Below are 17,899 nucleotides of genomic sequence, written 5' to 3'. Positions count from 1 at the left end.
GTGGGAGACTGAAGGAAATATGCCCTAGAGGCAATAATAAAGTTATTATTTATTTCCTCATATCATGATAAATGTTTATTATTCATGCTAGAATTGTATTAACCGGAAACATGATACATGTGTGAATACATAGACAAACATATAGTCACTAGTATGCCTCTACTTGACTAGCTCATTAATCAAAGATGGTTATGTTTCCTAACCATTGACATGTGTTGTCATTTGATTAATGGGATCACATCATTAGGAGAATGAGGTGATTGACATGACCCATCCCGTTAGCTTAGCACTTGATCGTTTAGTATTCTGCTATTGCTTCCTTCATGACTTATACATGTTCCTGTAACTATGAGAATTGTGTAACTCCTGTTTACCGGAGGAACACTTTGGGTACTACCAAACGTCACAACGTAACTGGGTGATTATAAAGGAGTACTACAGGTGTCTCCGAAGGTACATGTTGAGTTAGCATAATTCGGGATTAGGTTTTGTCACTCCGATTATCGGAGAGGTATCTCTGGGCCCTCTCGGCAATGCTCATCACCTAAGCCTTGCAAGCATGTAACTAATGAGTTAGTTATAAGATGAAGTATTACAGAACGAGTAAAGAGACTTGTCGATAACAAGATTGAACTAGGTATTGGATACCGACGATCGAATCTCGGACAAGTAACATACCGATGACAAAGGGAACAACGTATGTTGTTATGCGGTTTGACCGATAAAGATCTTCGTAGAATATGTAGGAACCAATATGGGCATCCAGGTCCCGCTATTGGTTATTGACCAGAGATGTGTCCCAGTCATGTCTACATCGTTCTCGAACCGTAGGGTCCGCACGCTTAAGGTTTCGATGACAGTTATATTATGAGTTTATGTATTTTGATGTACCGAAGGTTGTTCGGAGTCCCGGATATGATTACGGACATGACGAGGAGTCTCGAAATGGTCGAGACATAAAGATTGATATATTGGACGGATATATTTGGACACCGGAAAGGTTCCGGAGAAGTTTGGAGCCCCGGGAGGTTACCGGAACCCCCCGGGAGGTATATGGGCCTTATTGGGCCCATGTAGGAGGAAGAGAGAAGGAGCAAGGGAGGAGGGCGCGCCCCCCCAAGCCCAATCCGAATTGGGGAGGGGGGCCGGCCCCCCCTTTCCTTTCTCCTTTCCCCTCTTCCTATTACTACTACTAGTACTACTTCCTAATACTAGTACTCTTTCCTTCCCCCTCCAAATAAGATAAGGAAAAGAGAGGGAAACCTACTTGGAGTAGGTTTCCCCCTCCTCATGGCGCGCCCCCCCTAGGGCCGGCCACCTCCTCCCTCCCTCCTTTATATACGGGGGTAGGGGGGCACCCTAGAACACACAAGTTGATCATTGATCGTTCCTTAGCCGTGTGCGGTGCCCCCTCCACGATATTACACCTCGGTCATATTGTAGCAGTGCTTAGGCGAAGCCCTGCAACAGGAGAACATCAAGATCGTCACCACGCCGTCGTGCTGACGGAACTCCCCCTCGGCGCCTCTGCTGGATCGGAGATCGAGGGTTCGTCATCGAGCTGTACGCGTGTCAAGAACTCGGAGGTGCCGGAGTAACGGTACTTGGATCGGTTGAACCGGAGGACGTACGACTACTTCCTCTACGTTGCATCAACGCTTCCGCTTCGGTCTACGAGGGTACGTAGACAACACTCTCCCCTCGTTGCTATATCATCACCATGATCTTGCGTGTGCGTAGGAAAATTTTTGAAATTACTACGTTCCCCAACAGGGAGAACATTGTATTGAGATCCAAAAAGAGAGAAGAAGCCATCTAGCTACTAGCTATGGACCCGAAGGTCTGAAGTAAACTACTCACACTTCATCGGAGGGGCTATGGTATTGATGTAGAAGCCCTCCATGGTGGATGCCCCCTCCGGCGGAGCTCCGGAACAGGCCCCAAGATGGGATCTCATGGATACAGAAGGTTGCGGCGGTGGAATTAGGTTTTTGGCTCCTGTTCTGATTGTTTGGGGATACGTAGGTATATATAGGAGGAAGGAGTGCGTCGGTGGAGCAACAGGGGGCCCATGAGGTAGGGGGCGCGCCCAGGGGGCACGCCCTCCACCCTCGTGACCGCCTCTGGTACTTCTTGGAGTAGGGTGCAAGTCTCCTGGATCAAGTTTGGTGAGAAAATCACGTTCCCGAAGGTTTTATTCCGTTTGGACTCCGTTTGATATTTCGTTTCTTCGAAACACTGAAATAGGCAAAAAACAACAATTCTGGGCTGGGCCTCCGGTTAATAGGTTAGTCCCAAAAATAATATAGAAGTGGAAAATAAAGCCCAATATAGTCCAAAACAGTAGATAAAGTAGCATGGAGCAATCAAAAATTATAGATACGTTGGAGACGTATCAAGGACGAGGACGGTATTTCTCATCATGAATTCGATTGATATCCTGGAAGAGCTCAGAATGTTGATGATGATCATGACACATTTGTCGAGAGATTTCATGAAGATGTAATCGATCGGCGATGACATCAAGTCAAAGGAATGATGAAGCGAAAGGTGATTGGAACCATGGGTACGACAAAACTTGAAATCAAGCTTGTTTTTCAAGGCGAAATGATATGATGAGGAAGATCGACGTAAGCTTAGCTCATCATCGAAAATTGTGCTCCGGGAAGAAGGACCAGGTAGCACAGTTAAAAAAAGTTGCATGATAATGATATAGCCGATCTGGCTAGGAAGACTTGAAGGATTAATAAACTCATAAGCAACAAAGATTATTTAGAGTTATTGAATCGGAGTGCGGAATTGAATCACTTATTGGTGTCCTTGAGTGTCTAGCAACTCAGAAACTGGGAAAATTGGAATCTGTGAGAAATAATACTTGAAGAACTCATAATAAGTAATATGGTTCTGTGATATTCTCGAGATACCATAGGGTATACTCGAAGGCAAATTAGAATAGAAACTGAATTGGAGCATTGACTTGCGATAGCAGATACTTTAATCTTGTCAGAATAGACGAGGCAATGGAATGGTTTCCTTTCAGATATATTGAATAAGGTTAGCATGGTTGGAACCATAACTACAAGGGGTCCAATTTACGATACCGGAAGAATTATTCAAATGATTAAATATTCTTGTAAAAAGATTTCATGATAAGTTCCACATCGTGTCCATGGGCATGAACACAAAGGTTCAAGGTCGACTCCCACTTCTTCAATGCATAACCTTCCATTCACCTCTCGTATTTCAAAAATGACATTAGTTGTTGAAAGTTTTACCTGGTGCAATACCAGATAAGTATGACCCATGAAATCTTTCGGGTTCACACAGATTAGGGAAGGCGTTGGTTCAACCCATCGGGGCATCTTAGGAACATATACCACAAACTTCGGAGTAAATAATACGAGCTTGAAAGTAGAGCATGGTTCACAAAGTAGAGGATACAATTTACCAAAGGCATTATATACCCATGGAAAGCCTTACAAGGTTATTGAATATGAAGGACACTATCGGATAATAATCCAACAAGGGGTCTTGTGGTCCACAACAGAGCAGATGCGAGTAACGGTACTTTATCATAGGAAGAATGAATGAAAGGGCATCAGATTATAGAAACAACTGACTAATTCAAAGCTCAAATGCAAAGGAATTATGAATTCCAAGACAAGAGATCAGAAGCAATGCTCTGATTAGGGATGGATAAGTTGAATAGCCTTAGGGGTACAATCGATGGCAATTTGATTGGTCGAGATCCAACTCATGTTTAAAATTACGTCTGAGACGGGAGGATGAATTCTAGGATCTGGTTGAGAATTGCGAGCATTCGCAACATATTGAATTAACGGACTCAAAATGATAATGACAAAGGATGCCAATAAGATTACCAGACTTATGGGATTAATCATAGTGGAAGCAAGAATTTCAAGAGCAATAGGCGGTTGAGGATTTTCGGGAGATTGAATGGTATTTCGAGGACTTTTGTGAAATACATGAATCAACTGGGGATGAGCGGATACTCGATAAGTGTGATAAATTATCCGCGGGGGTATTCAGGTGGCAAAGAACTGATAGGCAGTAAGCACAAAGTTTTCTAGGAACAATAGAGAGTATTTCGGGTTATCTAGTAATAATAAGATCATCGGGGAATGATTGTATGAATGACAAATGTACGTGGACATCCATAGGGGTTCATCGATGGAAGGGAATTGAAAAAGCGACGGGCACAAGGCCTCGAGAGAACATCAAAGGGTATCTTCAAAATCTTCTAGGGGACTAAGCACTCATCTGGAGTGAGGGGCTCCAGAGTATAGACGGAGAGTAAAATATCCTAATACCACCCAATGGCGACGTGGGCCCGTAAGCCACACAACCATGTTAGTAAAAGTTTTACAATGACTAGACTGGACTGGACTTCGTCCAAGGACTTTGGAAGGGGGATTCCTACAGGCAGTCGGCTCTGATACCAACTTGTGATGCCCCGGATTCAATCGTACACTAATCATACACGCAAACGTGTACGATCAAGATCAGGGACTCACGGGAAAAGATCAACACAACTCTAAAAATAAAATAAGTCATACAAGCATCATAATACAAGCCAGGGGCCTCGAGGGCTCGAATACAAGTGCTCGATCATAGACAAGTCAGTGGAAGCAACAATAACTGAGTACTGACATAAGTTAAACAAGGTGCCATAAGATGTCTAGCACAAACTGGGATACAAATCGAAAGAGGCGCGGGCCTCTTGCCTGGGATCCTCCTAAACTACTCCTGGTCATCGGCGCCTCCTGCACATAGTAGTAGGCACCCTCGGTGTAGTAGGAGCCGTCGAAGGTGGCGTATGACTCCTGGGCTCTCGCATTTGGTTCCGACAATCGAGAAGAATGGAAAGGGGGAAAAGACGGAGAAAAGCAACCGTGAATACTCATCCAAAGTACTCGCAAGCAAGGATCTACACTACATATGCATGGGTATCAGTGTAAAGGGGCAATATTGGTAGATTGAACTGCAGAATGCCAGAATAAGAAGGGGATAGCTAGTCTTGTCGAAGACTACGCTTCTGGCAGCCTCCATCTTGCAGCATGTAGAAGAGAGTAGATGGTAAGTTCACCAAGTATCATCGCATAGCATAATCCTACCCGGCGATCCTCCCCTCGTCGCCCTATGTGAGAGCGATCACCGGGTTATATCTGGCACTTGGAAGGGTGTGCTTTATTAAGTATCCGGTTCTAGTTGTCATAAGGTCATGGTACAACTCCAGGTCGTCCTTTTACCGAGGGACACGGCTATCCGAATAGATAAACTTCCCTGCAGGGGTGCACCACATTACCAATACGCTCGATCCCTCTAGCCGGACACACTTTCCTGGGTCATGCTCGGCCTCGGAAGATCAACACGTCGCAGCCCCACCTAGGCACAACAGAGAGGTCAGCATGTCGGTCTAAATCCTAAGCGCGCAGGGGTCTGGGCCCATCACCCGTCGCACACCTGCACGTTCCAAACGCGGCCAGAAGCAGACCTAGCCCCCTTAATACAAGTGTAGGCTTACGGTCCAATCCGACATGCGCCGCTCAGTCGCTGACGTCAAGAAGGCTTCGGCTGATACCATGACGTCGAGTGCCCATAACTGTTCCCACATAGTTGATTAGTGCGTATAGGCCAATGGCCAGACTCAGATCAAATACCAAGATCTCGTTAAGCGTGTTAAGTGATGTAACTATGGACGCCGACCAGGGCCAGGCCCACCTCTCACCTAGGTGGTCTCAACCTGCCATGTCGCTCCGCCACAAAGTAATAGTCGGGGGTCATCAGGAACCCAGGCCCACCACTACCGGGATGGAACCACCTGTTGATGGAGTCATGTACCTAGGGTAGGGTCACAGACCTGATCTAAGTACCCTGCCCAAGGACACTCTTAGGAGAGATCACCTTCCAGTCGACCTACGAGGGACTCACTCGACTGACTTGAAGGACTCGACCATGAAGACTCACTCGACCACCAGAAGGTCAAGAGGCACTCTGCACTGCAACGGTCTGTAATTAAGTAGACTTTATGATAGTAAAGACACTTTATGTGGGGCGTTACCAATAACGCCCCGGACTTAATGTACCTTAAAACCCTTCATTACGTGGGCTGGCTGGGGTCCTGGCGCACTCTATATAAGCCACCCCCCTCCACAGGCAGAAGGGTTCGGCACCCTGTAATCCATATACACATAATCCACTCGACCGCCTCTGGGCTCCGAGACGTAGGGATTTTACTTCCTCCGAGAAGGGCCTGAACTCGTACATCTCTTGTGTTTACAATCTCTCCATAGCTAGGACCTTGCCTCTCCATACCTACCCCCCACTCTACTGTCAGGTTTAGATCCACGACAGTTGGCGCCCACCTTGGGGCGGGTGTTTTAGCGATTTTGTGGAGAAGTTGCGATTCTTCCGAGTACTTTCATCATGGTAGCTGCTGGAGTTTTGGTCGAGGGCGAAGAAAGACGAAGAGGGGAATATCATCTACCCGAAGCATACCACTCGCCAATGTCGACTCCTGATCCAGCAGTTTCAGGGAAAACAGTCTAAAGACAAGGAGAAGGAGTCGGACAAGGCCGAAGACAAGGAGGACAGTGAGGAAGGATATCTGCATATCAACTCCACTCTGATGATCTTTGCAGATGTGGAAAGCAAGAGTCGATTGAAAGTTATTAACCGTGAAGTGAACATGCTTGCCCCAGCAAAAGCAAATTATCTGAGATGGTCCCAAACACCCATCACATTCGACCAATCTAATCACCCGACTCATATTGCCACCCCTGGGAGGCAAGCTTTGGTGGTCGATCCTGTTGTCGAAGGCACTCGACTGACAAAAGTGCTGATGGACGGTGGTAGTGGGCTGAATTTGTTGTATGCGGACACACTGAAAGGAATGGGCATTCCGATGTCCCGACTGAGCACCGGTAACATGAGCTTTCATGGAGTTATACCAGGGAAGAAAGCCGAGTCACTCGGCCAAATAGCTCTGGACGTAGTGTTTGGTGATTCGAAACATTTTCGCAAAGAGAAGTTGACGTTTGAGGTAGTGGATTTTCAGAGTGCATATCATGCCATTTTGGGGAGACCAGCTTATGCACGGTTCATGGCTCGACCATGTTACGTGTACCTCAAATTGAAGATGCCCGGCCCCAAAGGAGTGATCACTGTCACCGGTGATCGGAAAAAGGCAGAAGAGTGCTTTCAGAAGGGCTCAAAGATTGCTGATTCCCAGGTGACAGCGGTCGAGTTCGAAGAATACAAGCAAAACGCAGATCCGAGTGACTTGCTGCGATCCAAGAAACCCGCCACAGAATCTGCATTTCAGTCGTCCGGTGAGACGAAGCCTGTTCACATTCACCCGACCGACCCCGATGCAGCCCCGACCCACATCTCCACAACACTCGACCCGAAATAGGAAGAAGCGCTCATCCAGTTCCTCCGTGAGAACTGGGACATTTTTGCATGGAAGCCCGCTGACATGCCAGGTGTTCCCAGGGGACTGGCTGAGCATCGCCTAAGAGTCGACTCATCGGCAAAACCAGTCAAAGAGCATCTTCGGCGGTCCGCCGTCCAGAAGAGAAAAGCCATTGGTGAGGAAGTGGCTCGACTGTTGGCGGCAGGATTTATCCAAGAGATATACCACTCCGAATGGCTCGCTAATGTCGTCATGGTTCCTAAGAAGGACAAATCGCTCCGAATGTGCATTGATTTCAAGCACATCAACCGGGCCTTCCCGAAAGATCATTTTCCTCTCCCTCGCATAGATCAAATTGTTGACTCGACCGCGGGATGCGAGAGATTGTCTTTTCTAGACGCCTACTCCGGGTACCACCAGATCCGTTTGTACGGACCCGACGAGGTAAAAACAGCTTTCATCACTCCATTCGGGTGCTTCTGCTATATCACCATGCCATTCGGCCTCAAGAATGCCGGAGCCACATTTATGCGAATGATTCAGAAGTGTCTACTCACTCAAATCAGTCGGAATGTGGAAGCGTATATGGATGATATCGTCGTCAAGTCACGGAAAGGTTCTGACCTGCTCGCTGACCTCGCGGAAACATTTGCCAACCTCAGAAGGTATGATATCAAGCTCAATCCATCAAAGTGCACATTCGGAGTTCCTGGTGGCAAGTTACTCGGTTTTCTCGTTTCCGAGCGAGGGATCGACGCTAATCCAGAAAAGATCGGCACTATTCTCCGAATGAAACGCCCTGTGCGAGTACACGATGTCCAGAAGCATACTGGATGCTTGGCCGCATTAAGTCGATTCATCTCACGACTCGGTGAAAAGGCATTGCCTCTTTACCGACTGATGAAGAAGGCAGACAAGTTCGAGTGGACTCCAGAAGCTGATGCAGCGTTTGCCGAGCTAAAAGCTCTGCTCTCCACCCAGCCGGTGCTTGCTGCTCCAATCAGCAAAGAGCCTCTGTTGCTTTATATCGCAGCCACAGGACAAGTCGTCAGTACAGTGCTTACGGTCGAGCGGGAAGAGGAAGGAAAAGCTTTCAAAGTTCAGCGCCCAGTGTATTATTTGTCTGAAGTCTTGACTCCATCCAAGCAGAGATATCCTCATTATCAGAAGCTTGTGTATGGAATATACATGACCACAAAGAAGGTTTCTCATTATTTCTCTGATCATTCCATCATAGTCGTCAGCGACGCTCCACTATCAGAGATTTTGCACAACAGAGATGCAACTGGTCGAGTGGCGAAATGGGCGATTGAACTTCTTCCCCTTGATATCATGTTTGAGGCAAAGAAAGCCATTAAGTCCCAGGCAATAGCAGATTTCCTCGCCGAGTGGATTGAACAGCAGCAGCCGACTGAAGTTCACTCGGAGCATTGGACCATGTTTTTTGATGGCTCTAAGATGTTGAATGGTTCCGGTGCTGGGGTTGTCCTGGTTTCCCCCAGAGGAGATAAGCTCAGATATGTGCTCCAGATTCACTTTGATTCCTCCAACAATGAGGCAGAGTATGAGGCCCTCTTATACGGATTGCGCATGGCCATTTCACTCGGCGTCCGTCGCCTGATGGTCTATGGCGATTCAGATTTAGTGGTCAACCAAGTGATGAAGGAGTGGGACGTGAGAAGCCCAGCCATGACTGGATACTGCAGTGTAGTGAGGAAGCTAGAAAAGAAGTTCGAGGGGTTAGAGCTCCATCATATACCCCGATTGAAAAATCAAGCAGCTGATGATCTAGCAAAGATAGGTTCCAAGAGAGGAGCCATTCCGAGTGGTGTGTTCTTGGAGTATATACACACTCTGTCAGTCAAAGAAGATCCTTTCACTGAAGAAGCTCCACAGCCCAAGAGTGCCACAGATCCGACTGAGGTTGAAGTCCCAGCAGTGGTCGACTTGGTCATGGAGGTCTTGGTGGTCATTCCCGACTGGACAGTTCCGTATATCGCGTATATCCTGAGAAAAGAGCTTCCGGAGGATGAGGAAGAGGCTCGACAGATCGTCCGTCGATCTAAAGCCTTTACCGTAATCAAAGGACAGTTATATAGAGAAAGCGCGACTGGAGTTGGTCAGAAGTGCATAACACCAGAAGAAGGTCGAATCATCCTTAATGATATCCACTCGAGGACCTGTGGTCATCATGCGTCCTCTCGGACCATCGTGGCCAAAGCATACCGAGCCGGATTTTACTGGCCAAAGGCGAATGAGATGGCAAAGGAAATAGTGGATAAGTGCGAAGGATGTCAGTTCTACTCGAATATGTCGCACAAGCCTGCATCGGCTCTGAAGACCATTCCACTCGTCTGGCCTTTCGCAGTATGGGGGTTGGACATGGTCGGTCCTTTGAGAACAGGTCGAAGTGGCTTCACGCATGTACTGGTGGCAGTCGACAAGTTCACCAAGTGGATTGAGGCTAAACCAATCAAGAACCTTGACGCCGGTACTGTTGTTAGCTTCATCAGGGAACTGATATTCAAATATGGAGTCCCGCACAGCATCATTACAGATAATGGGTCGAACTTTGACTCGGAGGAATTCAGGGATTTCTGCAACTCTCAAGGCACACGAGTCGACTACGCTTCAATCGCCCATCCGCAGACGAATGGTCAAGCAGAGCGAGCCAATGGCCTGATTCTCAAGGGATTGAAACCCCGACTGATGCATGATCTCAAGCATGCAGCTGGAGCGTGGGTCGACGAACTTCCCTCGGTGCTTTGGGGACTGCGGACCACACCTAATCGATCGACCGGAAGAACTCCATTCTTCTTGGTCTACGGAGCTGAAGCAGTCTTGCCGAGTGATCTTCTCCACAATGCTCCTCGAGTTGAGATCTACAACGAAGCCGAAGCTGAACAAGCGCGGCAGGACGCAGTCGACCTTTTAGAGGAAGAAAGGGAGATGGCTCTGATCCGATCGACCATCTACCAACAAGATTTACGTCGTTTCCACGCCAGAAATGTGAGGGGTCGTGCCTTCCAGGAAGGAGATTTAGTTCTCCGAGTGGATCAGAAGAAACATCACAAGCTTGCTCCTTCTTGGGAAGGACCCTTCATCGTCACCAAAGTTCTCCACAACGGGGCGTACCGTCTTTACAACGTCGAACATAATATCGACGAGCCCCGAGCTTGGAACGCGGAACTACTCCGCCCATTTTACACTTAAGTTTATCACTCGGATGAGTTGCAATAAAGTACTCCTGTAGTTCATGGATTTCAAAATAATAGTGTCATAGTTCCTCCATAATTTTTGTCACTTTTTATTTTGTCCAATAAAATTTTTCCCTCAGTGGGTGACTTAGCCGCGAATTCGTTTCGCCTAAGTTTGTAAAAATCCTTACCGAGTGGTGAGCCAGACTCCCACTCGGAGGCTTAGCCGCGAATCCGTTTCGCCTAAGTTTGTAAAAATCCTTACCGAGTGGTGAGCCAGACTCCACTCGGAGGCTTAGCTGCGAATCCGTTTCGCCTAAGATTAAATAAAATCCTACCGAGTGGTAAGCCAGACTTCCACTCGGGGGCTTAGCTGCAGTCCAAGTACTCGCCTAAGTTATAAAAATCCTACCGAGTGGTAAGCCAGACTTCCACTCGGAGGCTTAGCTGCAGTCCAAGTACTCGCCTAAGTTATCAAAATCCTACCGAGTGGTAAGCCAGACTTCCACTCGGAGGCTTAGCTGCAGTCCAAGTACTCGCCTAAGTTATCAAAATCCTACCGAGTGGTAAGCCAGACTTCCACTCGGAGGCTTAGCTGCAGTCCAAGTACTCGCCTAAGTTATAAAAATCCTACCGAGTGGTAAGCCAGACTTCCACTCGGAGGCTTAGCTGCAGTCCAAGTACTCGCCTAAGTTATCAAAATCCTACCGAGTGGTAAGCCAGACTTCCACTCGGAGGCTTAGCTGCAGTCCAAGTACTCGCCTAAGTTATAAAATTCCTACCGAGTGGTAAGCCAGACTTCCACTCGGAGGCTTAGCTGCAGCCCAGTGCTCGCCTAAGATATAAAAATCCTACCGAGTGAAGAGCAAACCTCTCACTCGGGGGCTTAGCTGCAGCCCAGTGCTCGCCTAAGATATAAAAATCCTACCGAGTGAAGAGCAAACCTCTCACTCGGGGGCTTAGCTGCAGCCCAGTGCTCGCCTAAGATATAAAAATCCTACCGAGTGAAGAGCAAACCTCTCACTCGGGGGCTTAGCTCCAGCCCAGTGCTCGCCTAAGTGGATTAAGGAATAAGTCGACTGCAGTGAGCGTCTTGCTTTGAACCTGCAAAAGACATTTCAAGCCAAAAGCAATCATATTCAAACATCAAATTCAAGTTCGGAACGATACCTAAAGGAACCGAAAGTGCTCAGGCACTAAGCCTGTTAAGGTTTATCAGTTACAACTCCACTCGGCATACCGAGGCAAATTTAAAGCGTCGAGCTTAAAAGAAGTTTTTTACCCCTCCTGTGGAGGGCTGGAAGGTGCAACAAACTCATCAAGATCAATTCCATCTGCGATCCGAGTGGCAGCAGCAATGAAAGTTTCCATAAAGGACCTGAAGTCGTGTTTCTTGGTGTTGGCCACCCGGAGGGCCGCCAGCTTGTCTTCTCGCGCATCTTTGCAGTGGACTCGGGCCAGACACAGAGCAACATCTGCACCGCACTGAGCCGAGGACTTTTTCCACTCCTACACTCGACCAGGGACCGTGTTCAAGCGAGCCACCAGCGACTCGAGGTCGTTCGGGAGTGTCTCCCTGGGCCAGAGCGTTGAGTCGATGCGAGATGTGGCGACCTTCAGCCTTGCAAGATAGTCCACGACAGCTGCAACACGGGACTCCAGTCGGAAAACATTCATGGCAACTTCGTCGTTCATCGGAGAATTGACGGGGTCAAGGTTTGGTTCCAGCCGGCTAGTCTCTTCTTCAAAGTCTTGACAAAATTCTGCAAGGGCGATCACCGAGTCAAGGCAATGGTCGAATGGAGAAATCACAGTTGAAAATGATTGTTTAGCGTAAAGGTTTACCTTCAAGCATAAGGAACAGCTTCTTGGCAAGACCACTCAGGAAGGCCTCCAGATCATTTTTCTTCTCAAGAGCAGCTTTCAGATTGGTATTTTCTTGCTCAAGCTTGGTGACTGAAGCTAACTTCTCGTCAGCAAGCTTGATCTTCTCAGCTAGTTCAAGGTCTTTTTTCTGTTGGGCCTCCTTCACCTTACCTGCAAGTTACAGCAAGATCAGATTTTGAAACAAATAAAGGGAAAAAGCAGTCGTCGAGGTCTCACCAAACATACCTTTGGTCTCCTCCTTTGCCTTCGTCAGATTCTCCTGAGCCAGCTTCAAATCCAGCTCGAGCTGAATGTGCTTGTTTTCCAGCTCAGTGTAGCGAGCCGCAAGGTCACAGGATCTCTGCGAAGAATCAATCGACTAAATGTCAAAGAAAATCCACTTCCGAGTGGAACAGGAAAAATCATGCGTTTCTAAGACTACAGCCGAATACAAGCATTCGACCGTACTCTCGGGGACTACACCCAGTGGGTGCACTCAGCGTGCCCCCACTAATTCTATTGAAGACAGAGTCGACCAGTCGACCTCAAAAAAAACAAGATGTATTCTTTAAGACTGTAATCGACTGCAAGCAGTCGACCACAGTCTCGGGGACTACACCCAGTGGGTGCACTCAGCGTGCCCCCACCGGTTTGCGAAATCCATTCGCCATAGTCGAATGACGGAAAGACTGAACTTATAAAGCCTAAGGCCGACTACCAGCAGTCGACCTTAGCCTTGGGGACTACACCCAGCGGGTGCACTCAGCGTGCCCCCGCTAACACGGAGTTTAAATCGACACACCCAGTGGGTGATTACTATAAATTCTGGAAAGAAAAGTTTTTGATAGCATATCCTAACAGAACAAGCGGTGGTCGACTGACCTGAACGTTGCTTTGAAGGGCGGAACTGGCGTCGTAAGCTGCCTGGCTCGCATCCCGGATGGTCTTCAACTGCTCCATCATGATCCCTGCCTGGCGTATCGCCTCTTTCGCGGCGCCAGCTTGGTCCTCTGGGACGTGGTGCGTCGTGAAGAGGGAGGGCTGCAGAGCACTCGTCAGTGGATCTGCGAAGGACACAGTGTGTCGAGTGGTGTTCTCTTCCTCCGCGACCAGAGTCTCAGGCACCGTCACATCCTGGGACACCCTACCGGCAGACGCTTTCCTACTCCTTCTGTGCTTCAGCGGTTCCTCATCTTCATCATCATCAGGGAGAGTGATAACAACATTGGATGGAGCTACAGAAAAGAATCAGAATTAGAGATCATGAGTCAGTCGACTAGAAACGGTGTTAAGAGTATAGTACCAGGTTTTGAGGTTGCTGCGTCCTCCATCTCATGGTCGTCAGCCCGGGCTGAGGTCTCAGAAGTAGCAGCACAGCAACTCCAAAGAATCAGTCGACTAACTCCAGCGCCAACCAGAGATAAAGTTCGCACAAAACAAGAAGACTTAAGCAGCATGATTACCCTGATATGGTGGGGATGGACACCTTCATCTTCGGTAGGAGCTTGGTCGGCTTTGACGGGGCAGCCCTGGGCTGCTTCGACGCCTTTTCAGTCGGCGCCGGAGAGGTGGTCCGAGGGCGCTTGGTCGACTGTGTAACAGTCGCAACCCCCTTGCCACGTTCTGTCGCAGGGTCATGGACAAGCTTCGACCGCCTTTCCGAGCGCGGTGGTGCGACCTCCTCCTCCTCCTCTTCTTCGTCCTCATCATCATCATCATCATCGTCATCATCATCATCATCATCCTCAGCGGCATCCGAGTCCCACTCCTCCTCCTGGCTCTCGCCCCCGCTCGCTTCTCCCTCCTCAGTCGGAGCTTGTGCTCCATTGGGCATCGAGTACAGCTCAGTGAGGACCTGATAGACATCAAGACAAAGATCAGTCGACCGATCGACAGAGAAAACAGAAATAAATGTTACAAGAATACAATGGGAAGTGGAGCAGACATACCTTGTTTGGATCACTGTGGTGGTCGAGCGGAGGAATCCTTCTGGCTCCGCGAGGGTTATCCTTGTTCCCAGTAACGGCGGCCATCCACCTTTCCAGAGTGACATCGTCGACTGCTTCTGGATTGACCCGAGTCACATCCTCAGTCCCACAGTACAACCACATGCAATGGCTCTGGAACTGAAGAGGCTGGATACGACGCCTAAGAAAAACCTCCAGGAGATCCATACCCGTCACTCCCTCCCGAACCAACTGAACTACACGCTCCATCAGCATCTTCACGTCAGCTTTCTCCTCCGGAATCACCTTCAGAGAGGAGGGCTTGTTCACTCGGCCCATGGTGAACTGAGGGAGTCCACTCGACTGCCCCGGCGTCGGTTGATCCTGGCAGTAGAACCAGGTCGACTGCCAGCCTCTGACTGACTCGGGAAATGTCATGGCTGGGAAGGTGCTCTTGTTCCTCACCTGGATCCCCAGACCCCCACACATTTGGACAACTCGGGTTTTTTCGTCGCCTGGGCTCGCCTTCTTCATGGTCTGAGAGCGACACGTGAATATGTGCTTGAACAAGCCCCAATGCGGTCGACAACCCAGAAAACTCTCACACATGGACACAAACGCGGCAAGATAAGCGATAGAATTCGGGGTGAAGTGGTGGAGTTGCGCTCCAAAGAAGTTCAAGAAACCACGGAAGAAAACGCTCGGCGGCAAAGAAAATCCGCGGTCGACATGGGTAGCCAGAAGCACGCACTCACCTCTTCCGGCTGGGGCTGCCACTCTTTCCTCGGAAGCTTTGCAGCTCCATGAGGGATCAGGCCCTCGTTGGCCATGTCGAGGAGATCCGTCTCCGTGATGGTCGATTGGATCCAATCTCCCTGGACCCAGCCTTTCGGCAGGCGAGATCTAGACGAAGACCCGCCGCGACTGGTGGATCTCCCCTTCGCCTTCTCCGTTGCCGACGCCTTCTTCGCGCGTTCCAGCGCCGCCGTCTTCTCCTTGACCATGGCTGCAGGCGAGACGCGCGGGGAGAAGTTGTGCGGAGGCGAGAGCGAGCGCGTTGGGCGGAGACGAAGGGAGCAGAGAGAGAATGCTGAGGCACTGCTCAAAAAACCCTCGCCGGGCGCGTTTATAAGATCCCTTCCGAGTGGATGACAGGTGGGCCCAGTCGATCTAATCATATCCTGAAACAGTTGCGCGGACGTGATACGTGGCGAGAAAAGCTGCGCGGGGATCGAGGCATCTATGCCCTGTCCCATCCGAGCGCCGCGGTCCGCCCCGCTTCGCGCGCTTCCCCAAATTTCGTATCCCGCGGGATCCGCGAACGGCAGATCGGTCTGCCAGACGCGGGATTTCCTGCGATCCGTCGCTCGGAAATCGGCGAAGTCCAAAAGATCACTCGACGAAGGAAAAGAATGGATCGAGTCGACTGGAGAAAAGTTGTTCACTATCAACAAAGAGATTTTTTGGTTCAAAACAATGCACGACCAGTACGCGAAGGCTAATCGGAAACAGCATCAACTCCTTCATCACTCAAGCCTCAATCCATTCGGGGGCTAATGATGGAGTCATGTACCTAGGGTAGGGTCACAGACCTGATCTAAGTACCCTGCCCAAGGACACTCTTAGGAGAGATCACCTTCCAGTCGACCTACGAGGGACTCACTCGACTGACTTGAAGGACTCGACCACGAAGACTCACTCGACCACCAGAAGGTCAAGAGGCACTCTGCACTGCAACGGTCTGTAATTAAGTAGACTTTATGATAGTAAAGACACTTTATGTGGGGCGTTACCAGTAACGCCCCGGACTTAATGTACCTTAAAACCCTTCATTACGTGGGTTGGCTGGGGTCCTGGTGCACTCTATATAAGCCACCCCCCTCCACAGGCAGAAGGGTTCGGCACCCTGTAATCCATATACACATAATCCACTCGACCGCCTCTGGGCTCCGAGACGTAGGGCTTTTACTTCCTCCGAGAAGGGCCTGAACTCGTACATCTCTTGTGTTTACAACCTCTCCATAGCTAGGACCTTGCCTCTCCATACCTAACCCCACTCTACTGTCAGGTTTAGATCCACGACACCTGTCCTTTCAGCCCCCACATCGGAATCACTTGCGGGTACTCTACGAGCCGACCCGATTTTAGTCACCACATGTATCATATAATATGTATGTAACCCGTGATCACCCCCCGGGTGATCACGGCCCGGTAGTATAGCATGGCAGACGGACAAGAATGTAGGACCACTGATGGAATACTAGCATCCTATACTAAGCATTTAGGATTGCAGGTAAGGGTAACAACTGTAGCAACAATGACAGGCTACGAAGCAGAATAGGATTAACTGAAAGCAGTAACATGCTACACTACTCTAATGCAAGCAGTAGAGAGAAGGAATAGGCGATATCGGGTGATCAAAGGGGGGGCTTGCCTGGAAGCTCAGCCGAGAAGGAGGGGTCGTCAACACCGTAGTCGATCGCGGGGGTATCGGCAGTGTCTCGGGGTCTACGAAAAGAAGTAACGGAGGGGGAACACAATAAATAATAGAGCAATCAAAGCATCACAAAGCATAGCAAAGGCAATACACGGTGCCAGGGATGATCTAACTCAGCGATATGTGATACCGGCGAAGGGGGGAAACATCCAGGAAAGTATTTCCAGTGTTTGACGTTTCCAGACAAACGAACCGGAGGGGGATTGTTGCATGTTCGCTATGCTAGGGACATGTGGCGGACGAACGGGCTACGTATCCGGATTCATCTCGTCTTTCTGAGCAATTTTCATGTACAAAGTATTTTCATCCGAGTTATGGTTTATTTTCTATGATTTATCAAAGTTTTATGCATTTTTTAAATTTATTTAATTATTTAAATCAACATTATCCATAATAGTATGTGATGGCGTCAGCATGACATAGGTGTGACGTCAGCAGTCAATAGTGTGGTTGACTGGAGTGAAACCTGACATGTGGGTCCAGTGGGACCCACCTGTCATAGACTAACATGTTAATTAGGGTTTAATTAAGCAGGATTAATTAAGTTTAATTAAACTAGATTAATTAATTAATTAATTAACAAATTAATTGTTGTGTTTATTTTTTATTATTATTATTTATTTTATAAAAATGTTCCAGGGCAGGCCCCACGTGCCATAGGCATAGGGGCCTATAGGGCGCTGCTTAGCGGGCGCAGGTGCTGGGCTAACCGGGGATTCGCCCCGATGGTGCAGGCGCGTGCGTCGTGCGCCAGAGCGCACGGCCAGGGGGAAGCAGCGGGCGGCGCCGGCAGAGGGCTGCGTGCGCGGGGGAGCGCTGGGTGGCAGCGCCGCGAGCGAGAGGGGGCTGCGGGCGCGCGGGCCGGCAAGGCCATCCGAGCGCCGGCGAGGCGGGGCCACGCGCGCGGCGAGCGGCGAGCGGGCGGCAGCAGAGCGGTAGGGCGCTGGAGCGGGTGGCG

This window comes from Triticum dicoccoides, chromosome 5B (genome assembly GCF_002162155.2).
Source record: "Triticum dicoccoides isolate Atlit2015 ecotype Zavitan chromosome 5B, WEW_v2.0, whole genome shotgun sequence".
NCBI classification, from domain to species: domain Eukaryota; kingdom Viridiplantae; phylum Streptophyta; class Magnoliopsida; order Poales; family Poaceae; genus Triticum; species Triticum dicoccoides.
Note: the sequence above shows the minus strand (reverse complement) of the source record.